This window comes from Lepidochelys olivacea, assembly GCF_965140295.1.
Source record: "Lepidochelys olivacea isolate rLepOli2 genome assembly, chromosome: 10".
Classification (NCBI taxonomy): domain Eukaryota; kingdom Metazoa; phylum Chordata; order Testudines; family Cheloniidae; genus Lepidochelys; species Lepidochelys olivacea.
Window position 1 is genome coordinate 75,771,474 of NC_140420.1, and position 12,059 is coordinate 75,783,532.

General features: G+C 41.5%; 1 long non-coding RNA gene across 1 annotated transcript in view; it reads right to left on the reverse strand.

The window, feature by feature from the left end:
- Nucleotides 1-11,622, reverse strand: part of LOC311527692 — a 31,755-nt gene extending 20,133 nt beyond the window's left edge. Inside the window, exon 1 of the long non-coding RNA XR_014713421.1 lies at nt 11,534-11,622. This is a non-coding gene — a long non-coding RNA (uncharacterized lncRNA). The remainder of the gene's footprint in view (nt 1-11,533) is intronic.
- Between the last annotated feature and the right edge of the window lie 437 nt (nt 11,623-12,059).

Sequence of the window (12,059 nt, forward strand, 5' to 3'; positions counted from 1 at the left end):
AAGGATAGAACTCAAAACCGCAAGGATAGAATTCAAAACTGGGTTTAGCAGGCCATTGATTTCACGGAGGGAGGGAGGAGAAAATGAATACAAAACAAATCTGGTCTATTTCTTGTTTTAAGCCACTTCATCTATCTTTATACATCTTGCTGGCAGCAGACTGTGCAGTACGACCACTAGCAATCGTCATCTCCTGGGTGCTCGGCAGAAGACGGTGCAGTATGACTACTGGCCATCACCTTCTGCTGGCTGCTGATTAAAAGACAGTGCACTGCCACTAGGACTCAATCGCCATGAGACAAAACTTAAAAGGGAAATGAGCTGGCTGAGTCATTCCCATGTTTGCCCAGGCGCCCCGACCTCATCGAGGTAGGTTAAAAGAGCACCCAGGACTACGTCGACGATGGCTACCAGTCATACTGTACTGTCTGCTCCCAAAAGGCAATAAACTGTTGCTGTGTAGCAATGCAGTACCGCGTCTGCCAGCACCCAGGAGACATACGGTGACTGTTAGCTGAGCGGGCTCCATGCTTGCCGTGGTATGGCGTCTGCACAGGTAACTCAAGAAAAAAGGCGCAAAACGATTGTCTGTCCTTGCTTTCACGGAAGGAGGGAGGGAAGGGGGGCCTGACGATATGTACCCAGAACCATCCGCAACAATGTTTTAGCCCCATTAGGCACTGGGATTTCTACCCAGAATTCAAATGGGCGGCGGAGACTGCGGGAACTGTGGGATAGCTACCCACAGTGCAACGCTCTGGAAGTTGACAGTTGCCTCGGTACTGTGGACACACTCCGCCGACTACATGCACTTAGAGCATTTGTGTGGGGACACACACAGTCGACTGTATAAAAACGCTTTCTACAAAACCGACTTCTATAAATTCGACCTAATTTCATAGTGTAGACATACCCTTATTTATACGTGCAGCCTTTACTCACACCAGTTGCCCCATTGAAATCAGTGGGACAACTGGTTGGGGGATGGGCTGACAGAATCGGTCCTCTGAAACAGTTTCATGTCTAATTCCAGAGTAAATCGGGTCCTTTGCTACACCACAGCTAAGTGATTGTGGTAATAAAGGCTGTGCCTGCCTTTCCCCCTGAATTACCAGGACACTCTCTGGCCTGCCAAAAGGCACATACAAGGGCAAATTAATGAGATGGAGAAGATAGGAAAGTGCCTAAGGGTCCAGTCAGAAAAGAAAAGAGAGGTCTGTGCAATCCCCAGTGAAAGGACCCAGCAGGATGCAGCGACTGAAGGTATTGGCCACAGCACTGATATTTAAAGTCAAATTGCTCTCATTCACCAGGAGCAAAGAAAAAAATAAAATTAAAAAAAAAAGCATCTTCTTTTTATTCTCTTAGTTCTTATCGACAAAGTAAAGTTCTGAATGGTGAAGGGGGGAACTGTGGTCTGGTGTTTCCATACGATCCTTGCAGCACAGTCTGCTGCTGTGTATAGCGGGGTAATGATCCCTCCTCAAAAGAGCGATCACCGCCCTTCTAATAAAACGGTGACACTGCTACCTGAAATATTTTGATATTGTGCTTTTCCTGCATTTTGTTTCTTGTGCGCACCTGAGATAGATTTTTTTTTTGTGGGTTTAAAGGCGAGAATGTTTAGCGAGGGGTATGGGGCAATTCGGGAAGGAGAACAATCTCTGTTCACTATATCAGGAACCACACATCCCTCTCTTGTGCAGAATAAAACAACACCTGGAGATAAATTGTAATACTGGGGTAGGGGCTGATTTCTGCTCTGAGCTCTAGAAATGAGTTATAGTCATACATGTAAAAGCTTATTGTAATAACCTGGAAAGTATCTCATGAGGAGCACCGCCACCCTCTAATGGATAGTATCGGAACTGCCAAAGTGTGTGTCATAGCTCTGTATTGCTGTCAGCTAATGGAGATTCTCCTTTCGTGTAAGGCTTTTGGAGTGAGAGGATCTGAGTTCTCTTCCTCTGTCAGTGTAGTTCTGAATAGCTGCGCAGTGGCAAGCTAAGGACTTTTGTAATATCCAGTATGTTCTGCCAGAGATATTTGGAGTGATCTGTGTTTAAGCTGTAACACTGACAATAAGCATCTCTTTTCTAATTGGTTTGCACATTACAAGGCATGGCCACTACTGAATCACACTTATTAGTGGCTTTTACTAAAGTGCTTCTGACCATCTCTCATGGATGGGAGCAGAGGGCTTTAAATCAAAAAACTTAACTTTGAACCGTGGTTGAGCTGATCTTTAAGCAAGTTCATTCTGATCAAAGAGCAGAGACATAGCAGGGTGCATGTGGATTTTAAGGCTGAATGATCCACTTCAGACTAAACAAGAACTGTCCCAAACCTCCATCTATAGCTTTTCCAAAGTTTGAAAAAGTTCATGTAACTCCCGTCTTCTCCCGCCCCACACCGTAACGCTGCATTTTTGGGGAAAGTTCCACCGCAGAGCCTTCTAATTCAACATTTCCAACCATGGTAGAACCTGAAACCTGATCTCATAAAATTTGCCAAAAATGTCCAGATGAGTTTGGATACACACAGAATCAGCGTCTGTGAGGCCGGCGCGCTGGCTCGCATGTCAGGATGCTTTTCTATAAGCATAAGTAGATACACCAGAGTATAATCCAAGTAAGGTGATTTTAAGATATGATCTCTCCTGAACCCCCTTAGGATCCTCAGGTTGCCAGTGAGATACAAAATGGATGTCTAGCCCTGGCTGCTCTTGAGATATATGGGAGGTCGTCAAATCTGGCAAAAAACAAAAACAGGCTCTCACAAACCATTTAACAGACAGGCCAGGATGCCGTCAGCATCCCAAGCAGCCTGAGCCAATCTGCCTCTGTTTAGGATAAGCACTGAAACTGAACCTCTGCAAACCCGTCAGCCTTTGCCTGTCCACAACGTGTATATAGTAAAAAGTCAGAGCTCTGGATCAGCTAACGGGATTATTCATCGACAAAGGAATGATCCAGGGCCCAGTCCTGTCGCCCTTTGAAGTTAACAGTAAAACTCCCGTTGATATCAGTGACAGCAGGATCGGGCCCCAATTCCTTGTACGTTTGGAAGCCTCTGAGGAATGTAAATGGAAGCTGGAGGGAGTGAGAAGGGGGTGGAAATGCTCCCATTTTTGTTTTTAACAGGACAAGTTTCAGTCCTAAAGGAAACCTCGGCAAAGTGGCAAGATTTTGTCCCCAGCTATAATGCCACTGGGCTTTGGAGTGACCTGCGGGATACAGTGACACTGTGTGGTTTGAATTTTTACATACAGCTGCATAAAGCAATTCTCATGTAAATTTTGGAAATAAATACGCCTGCTGTTGGTCTGCTGCATGGACACATATGCTCAAACCATTAGGCTTGACAGGAGATTAGAATTAACCCTCACTTTCTCGCTCCCTGTCTCCCTCTCTCTCTCTCTCAACACACAGCTTTTACAAGAGACTAAATCACCTCTGTATTTTAATGAGTGGCAGAAGAGTTAAAGCCACGAGAAGCAGCGGGGGGGGAAGCTGTATTGTTGCATCCATTCTCTTGCCCTTGATGTGAAGCTGGATGAATTTAGAATATGATGCAAGTCCATTACGGTTCAGTACCCAGGTAGATACGTCCGAGTCAGCACACTTCTCCCCACAACCCCAAATCTTCCAACAGCTGAAAGCACCCTCAATTCCCATTGGCTTCAGTGGAGCTCGGCACCTTGCAGAATCAGGCCCTGTGTGTTTGTTCAGCACTGGATATCTCAATTACCGCCTAGCGGTGAGGAAACCTTTAAGAGCCAAAGAAGCCAGAAGGTCCTCCTTACTAGGCACACATTGTTGGGACCCACCCAGAAGCATCTGAAAGGTTTTAACAGCCAGACATTGCTGGCTTCCCAACAAGAGGAGTTACGAAGCAGGCACTGGCCATCCGGCATCAGCCTATCTGGACTTGACATCTAAATGGGTTCTCTTTCCAACTGATGCACACATCTCTAGCATGTTCTTTTAAGGCAAGAACCAAACAAAGCAGAAAAAAGAAAACGCGGGGGGGAGGGGGAATAAAAAGGTAGGGGAACCTGCACAGGGTTGTTTGTTTATGCGAACTTTAAATAATTCATTTTTATCCCTATTGAGCTCATCAGAGCGTGACAAAAATAAACGTGTCTTCTTGGCCTATTGTTTGGAGCCGAGGATTGTCAAGCGAGAGGGAAATATTACAGCGACGGAGGGAGATACACGCAAGAGTGTGACCTTTAACTGCAGTACCTATAACCAGTCTCATCAAATTAAAGCACTGTATATTTTCCTTAATAATCTCTGATTAGGCTTGGGGTATGAGCGGACACGAACGCCCGCCATTGCTATGCAGCGGGATGCCTGTTTAGCACCAGCCAAGCATTTGGGAATAAGTGAGCAAAATGCTTTAATTTGATAGGGTTAGAATCCTGCAGGCTCCAAGGTGAAAGGTCACCAACAGCTCCGCTCGCACTGAATATGCAGAAATAAAAAACTAAATTGCTTACATCTGCTGCAGGCAGGAGGGGAAATGATCTGATTGGACAGTCCAAGGGCTCTCCATCTCTTTTGGGTTAGAGAGGAGATTTCGGAGCATCAAAAGCTCGTAATTGGAGTAATTCTGAATTAATGGATACATACACATACAAACATTTTGAAGCAGCTGGCTGCAGAATGCTGCATGTTTAGGAATGCTTAGGGATTGCAAAGACACCGTTTAAAAAATTGTCCTTTATATCTAAAGAACTGTCAAGACGAGATTTGAATTTCATGACATGTAGGAAGGTTCAGTAACCCAAAATCCTGCCGGTCTGTCAGATGAATGTGTTGTATGCAGTGTTGTTGGAGCTGTGTTACTCCCAGGACATTAGGCAGACTAGGTGGGTGAGGTAATATCCTTTATTGGACCAACTTCTGTTTGGTAAGAGATGTGAGCTTCGACCTTACACAGAGCTCTTTGTAAGCACGAAAGCTTGTCTCTCACCAGGTAAATTTGTATCTGTCTCAACCTATATCTGTTTGTTCACTGTACAGTTATTCTATCTATCTATCTACTTGCTGTATGTCTGTGTGTTCTTTCATGACTCAGAAGGGGCTTTGCTGTATAAGGCCCAAAGGAGTTGCATATAAAGATGTTGCATAGAATTCTAGGCTTTAGCCTGGCCATCTGATACTGTATTTAATCTACGTATTTGATCAATAAAAGTCAAAGACAAGGCTCAAGGTCTTTTTGGCACGAGGCATTCAACCTCGTGTTGGGTGTCAGAGGTTGTCTGCAGTGTCACCTTAATGGTGTCACATTAATGAGTAACCTATTTTCCTAGGCTTTGTGGTCATGATCGGGAGCAGTTTTGTCTTTGTTTTTATTGGGTTTAGGGATTTTGGAGGGGGGGGGGTGCAGAAGAGGACAACCCTAGCTTAGAGATGTAAATATTAAATCACATCCTTTCTGACAACCCCCCCCCACCCCATAGAGGGTTCCTTACACAGAGAGATAACCATGATACTGCTAACTGACAAGAGCAGCGTCCCAAGGGTAAAGAAATTACTGAAACCAAACTGACCAGGGGAGCACGTCCTGCAAGGCAAATTTTCAAGAGTGATTTCTCAGCTGGCTGTTGATTTGGAAAGACAGGCACATCAAATCGTGGACCAAAGGGCCAGAATCCAGGTTTCGGACCACTTCTGGAGAGATTTATTATGTAGGTAAAGATGTAAGTTCCTCTGATATTTTACTTGGAGCCAGGGCTTCTCTGATCTCACTCTCATGTACAAACTTGAACAGTTTGTTCTTTTATGGCTGCCTAAGGCTGTGCAGCATCGTTTCAATGGCCTTTTGTCTTGTGACAAGTATTGCATGCCTATAATGTACTAAACATGCTAAAAATCCATGTAATTAATTCCCCAACATAACAAATATAGAATGATTATCATGTAGCAGATAAACAGAGTTTATTATCTTTTCTCCCTGGCCTGCACCTCTTCAGTTCTCTTTCCCTCTGCTGGTAATCAGTGCATGCATTGTTTAATCCTCTCACGTGTGTGGTAGGGAGAACATTGTTCAAAAGGGAGGATGAGGTTAGGGCACAGGAGTAGGCTGGGCTGTGTCACAGACTTCCTGTGTGACCATGGGCAAGTCAGCTAGGCCAAAATTTTCAAGCTTGGGTGATCCAAGTTAGGCACTTAAATATGTCTGTCGATGCACCTCATTTCCGGAGATGCTAAAGCACTCACAATGGGAGCTGCAAGCAGGGGTACTGGATCAATTTGTATAGTGGGGGATGCTGAGAGCCACTGAACCAAACTGTAAACCCTGTATCTGATAGAAACCACTTCAAGCCAGGGTGTGCGGCAGGACCCCCCAACACTCCTAGTTTCAGCACCTCTGGCTGCAAGGGCTCAGCACCTTTGAAAATCGGGTGCCTGTTTCAATTGAACATCACACACCCACGTGTGAAAATGTTGGCACCAACCTACCTGTGCCTCAGTTTCCCTATTTGTAAAAAGGAGAATGACAGTCTTATTTAACCTACCACATGGAAGAGTTTTGAGGTGAAACCCATTCACGTTTTAAAGTGCCTCCACCTCATAGGGAAGGGGTACTACAGAAGTGCCTCGTATTATTAATATTGTGATTAAGTTGCATTTCTCACATTACCCAGCAGAACGAGAGATGTGAAATTCATCCTGGACGGATCCTGCACATTTGAAGTACAATGATGCTTTTACCATCTGAGCTGGTTGACACTCAATGTGGGGAGAAAGCTGGATTGCTTTTACGGGTTTTACTTGAGAGGCTTCTTTATGGAGGCAAACTATTTCCTGTTTAAGGTACTGTCTCTCTTGCCTTGCTCAGCTCTGGTCTCTGTCACAGAGCAACCTCTTTTGTCCACCTAGCCATGCCTGCCATCATCTATTCAAAGGTATTTGTCAACAATTATATGTCTATTAAGGACAAGTCAATCAGTCCATGTGCAAATAGCCAGACCTCCAGGGTCTGCCTATTGATAGGGACTTGTCAATAGCCAATCCAGCCCTTTTTCAACCAAACAAGAAATTAAACATTCACCAAAATCATTGCTAGCCCAATTCCCTCAGGCCAGTCTTTACTTTCAGAATATTGGCCTGTTCTTTTTCTTGGCTAATATTGGTTTTGAATAAACAAAAGAAACACAGAAAGAGAGAGTGCAAGACAGCTGCTTGTTAAAGCACCATTTTAACAGTAATTAAGAATATTACCAAACGGGTGTGCATGTCGGTGGTTGCAATTAATCCTGAAGGCAGTAAAACTAGAAGGGAATTAATAACAGAAACTTTAAATTAGCTCAATGTAATTAATATCTCCAGTATATAAATATCCATTATACCACCAACACACATTTCAGACTTATTTACCTAAATTAAGCTGGGAAAGGTAGCAATATTATGCAATATTTCCATGCATATTCAATTTCTAAATTCAACAGTTGATTTTATAATTATTATTGCAAATGACTCATCGTCTCCAGCACACGAGAGAATGAGAGAGACAGAGACTGAGCGTGCTGGATGCATGTTTTAAACAAAAGCCTCTAGCAAAAGCCACAACATGAAAAAAAGACACTACACAGGGCCATCTCCTTTGAACTGGCAGCACCCCTGTATCACAGCATACATTGGTGTTGCACAACAAACGACAGCATCAAACAGTTTTGCACAAAGACCTGAAATGACCACAAATATTTAAAGCAGAAGTGATATCTGATCTACCCTTTTTAGGAATATCACAGCTGGCTTTGTTAAAAATTACAGAAGCAAACATTCTCTCCCTTAATGTTCTGTTCCTCTTCATTTCTATCGTTCCCTCAGCAGAAATTCACTCAAAACTTGGCAATTGTTGCATAATATTCAAGCAGTATGTACAAAACCAGCAAGCTAATAAACACTATAAATCATCATTTTACTAATGACATTTTAAAAATATTTTTTCATGTCAGCGAAGGTTACACATTTTAATTCTGGGAGATTAATAAAACCCAATCTGAGATCTATTCTTTTCAAACTACACCAGCACCACTGTAGTTAATGGTTGTTAGTTGTAGGGGGGTTGTAATTTGGCCGCAAAACTTTGTTCATTGAAATAGACCATCTAAAATCTTAGCCAGGGAAGACCTTTTTCACTTGCTGTTGCTGATTATTTGGTTGTTATTTTAGTTATTTATTTTGCAAACGAAATTAAAGACAAAATCCTACTTTTCCCATTTTAAGTCACAAAAAGTCTAACTGATTTCAGTGTTCTGCATGAAACTCCCTACTCCCCAATTTTTGAAAACAGCTTTTTTGAGTGGAGGGGTAATCTGATTTTTAGCAGGTGCAGAATGTGAATGAAAGCCTTTCAATTAGCTGCACTGGGAAACTGAACATTAAAGGCAAATGATTTATTTCATTTTAAATAGTAGCTGGTTTTGCACAGGAGATATATGTTTTCTACCTAACATGTCAGTACAGAGATGTAGCATGCATGAGCATCAGCTGTGTGACATGTCGCTGTCTTTATGGAAAAGGGGTCCCCAAGAGATCAATGACATCATAGACCAAGTCTATATAAAATAAATAAATAATCATTAGAGGGCTCTGGTTTACAAAATCCTATTAGGGGTATTTACAAAAGAACCTACAACAGCTTCTTCACAGTAACTGCAAATAATGGTGTCTTTTTTTAACCTACATTTGGGTCCAATCCTGCAACCATTGAACTCAATGGCAAAATTCCCAATGACTTCATAAAAAGCTGGAGCAGTTCCTGTATTCATAAATTTTAAAGCCAGGAGGGACTATTATGGTTATGCTATCCATCCTCTGCATAACACAGGCCAGAAAATTTCACCCACTAATTCCTGCATAACTTCTAGTTGGGCTAGAGCATGTGTTTTAAAAATATATTTTCTATATTTACATGATATCTGTATCGTTATGGAGTATCAGATCAATACATTTCTTTAAAACCTACAGGGAGGGTTTTATCTCCTCACCCCATTCTCCCAACCACCCCACGAATTGTGATTTAACTGCAAGAAAAGAAGAAAGAAAGAGAGATCTCACAAAGAACTTTTCAAGTCCCATTAAAAGTCTGGTTTAAATTGTCCAAAGTTTAGGGAATTCTGAGTTAAGCATGATGGCCCATCTATCCTATAGTCACCCCTCTGCACCTACATATTGCAGGGGTCTGCAAGGAGTGTGACCTAAACAGTGTGCAATGGCCTCTACAACCTGATTACAATGGGATGAGCTAAGTATGGAGTGTTTAGCATTTTCCTCTGAATTGGTCTGTTGTTGGTTCATGTTGAAACTTTCAACATTATTTTAACCCAGTTTGCTAGGAAGTTTCTTTCCCAGTATGACTCTCTGAAAAGCATTTTCCTTTTACATTTTTTTTTTTGGCTCAGTAACAATTTTTTTCCAAATAATCCATATTCATTTAAAAAAATAATAGACCAGAAAGCTTTACAGCTCCACAGACTAGGACATACTTCTGGATTGTCTCAAAAGAAGTGATTACGGCTATCGGGTTATCATTAACTATTTTCTCCATTACCTCTCCACTGGAACTGAGTACTTGCTGCACTCAGAACTACAAGCTGTATTGAACTCTTCATGAACAACATTCTGCGAAATAATTTAAATACTTGGTGCGGAATAATACACAGTAATATAGATACGATAGGGTAGTTTTTCAGCTGCAGACATTACTTGCATCAGTCTGCATGTATATATACTTCAGTGGGTTGGGGAGTAGTGTTGGATGCCTTTGTATGACAAACGCGTACAACACAGTGTGTGTACGCACAATTTACCCTCCACACCACCAAAAAATACCATATGACCTTCTATGCAGAATATGAGTACATCCAGATCACTAACACTAGTAAATAAAGGTATCTATAGACTAAATAATGTAGCCCCTTGCAACGTTATTTTTCATGTTTGTTTAACAATACTCTTCTATCAAGCTAACGTGTCTATACAATCAATTTTTTTTAATTTTAAACAGTAGGTTAAAATAAAATGGGGGAGGGGAGACTCAGAAAGAAACCTCCCGTAAACCACGCAATTTCACCCCTTCGGCTGGTACAATTAGATGGCTAAAAACTAAAGGGAATCTGTGTATACCTCTAGCAGTTCCCTCTTCACCGAATGGAGAAACACACTCTGTCCAGAGAGGCTGGAAAAAGGTAATACGTTCTTGCTGTGGTTTTAAACTCTGTACGGGCAATATCTGCTTCTCTCTGATGAGTTACAGAGCTGCTTCTTCCTGAAAAGAATTGCTAGACCTCTGCCCTAAAGTTGCAGCATAAACCGTGACATGTCTTGCATGACACAGCTTTCCAGCCTGCAGAGGACATGAACAGCATGTATTACTAGTGCTGAAGTTTCATCTTACTCTAAGATCAAGTTCAATTAAAATAGATTTGCAGAAAGCACAAACTAGTCACACATTTGTGTGTGCGTGTGTGAGTGTGTGTGAAGTGGGGGGGAAAACTGATAATATTTCACAACCAGTATATTATAGTTACCATGGTTATATCCTGTTGTATGCATGTATGCATCTGTACAAATGTATATACACACACAATAGAAATCGCTATATACTGTATAATACATATACCTATAAATACAGTCACACGTATACTGGATGGTATGTGGCGTAGAGTACTCAGGAATATTTCCTATTGTTTAGTCCCATGGCTAAAAATATTCTTTTTAAGCCTGTCTAGTCCTTCACATGTGTTCCAGTTTATCCTCCTCTTTTTAATGGTATGTAACTCTGTTCTTTAGGACAGGGTGCATGATCTCTTCTGCCCAGTTCCCAAAGGAAAGGGAGAGAAAAAGAATCTGATATAGATTAAAAAAACCCCTCTTGAGCTAAATATTTTCTGACAAAAATCCCATAGAAATACTCTTGAAACTTACTTTGATCCAGTGGGCATTTCGAAGAAACAAAACAAACAAGCAAACAATAGAAAATGCCTCAAAGCTTTTGTTCTTTCCTGGGTTTGCCAGTTTACCCTGTCTTCAGTTAGGGCCCAATCCTATGTCCACAGACATCAATGAAAAGACTCCCATGGATTTCAATGGGCTTTGGAGCAGGGCTGTAGTTTGTACTCTCTTAGAAGGAGGGACAATCTTTATATTTGTTTTGTGCAGCGCAGAGCACATTATGCCTAAGAAATAGTAAATAACAACAATATTAACTGTCCACTAAATGCATAAATATTTAAGTGTCATAAATAAGTAGGTAACTTGATTTGTAAATAAACTAAATTTTAGGAATATTTCATAAATATTCTGTGCTAAGCTGGTGCCTGAGGTAATATAGATTTTCATCCATATTCATATCTACACAGTTAGGAATTCCCTTGAGTTTCTGAGGTTTTCTAGCAATCGGATTCTTTCATGTTCCTCTCTGGGATATAATTTTAAAAAAATAAAAACCTAGTAGAGAAGCAGAGCTGTAATTCAATCGTACAATTTGTGAAGAAAGTGAATTATTTTATTACCTTTGCTAAACATGAAAGTATTCTCCCCGTTTTCTTTAACCAGGGTCTATTCCCTCAACAATGGATTCCAGACTGCACCTTCAAATAATAATTAGAAAGGAATCAGCTACTTCCATCCTCTTCAAACAGGGAAACCGCAGAAAAAAGGACTAGCTCAGTGGTAATTTATGTAGTACCCTAGCGCCATCTACTGACTATTGCTGAAATCCTTCCATTTAAAGGGACAAGCTTAATTTAATTATAGTATGCCATAAACACAAAAGCACACAACTATAATCTACAGGCTCAGTTCTAGAGCTCTGATGGCTTGGGAAAAATTGACTGACTATCGAGCACTCACGCTCTCTTGCGCTCTCAAAAAAACCAAACCAAACAAAAACACTTCTCCAAGCTTGAAATCCGAGTTGAACTCAGCAAAGAGGAATAGCCAAGCAATAAAACTGATGGGGCCCAATCCTACAGACCATTACTCTTTACCCTTAATCCCATTGCTTTGAGCGGGAAAAGACTATTTGAGCGTATACAG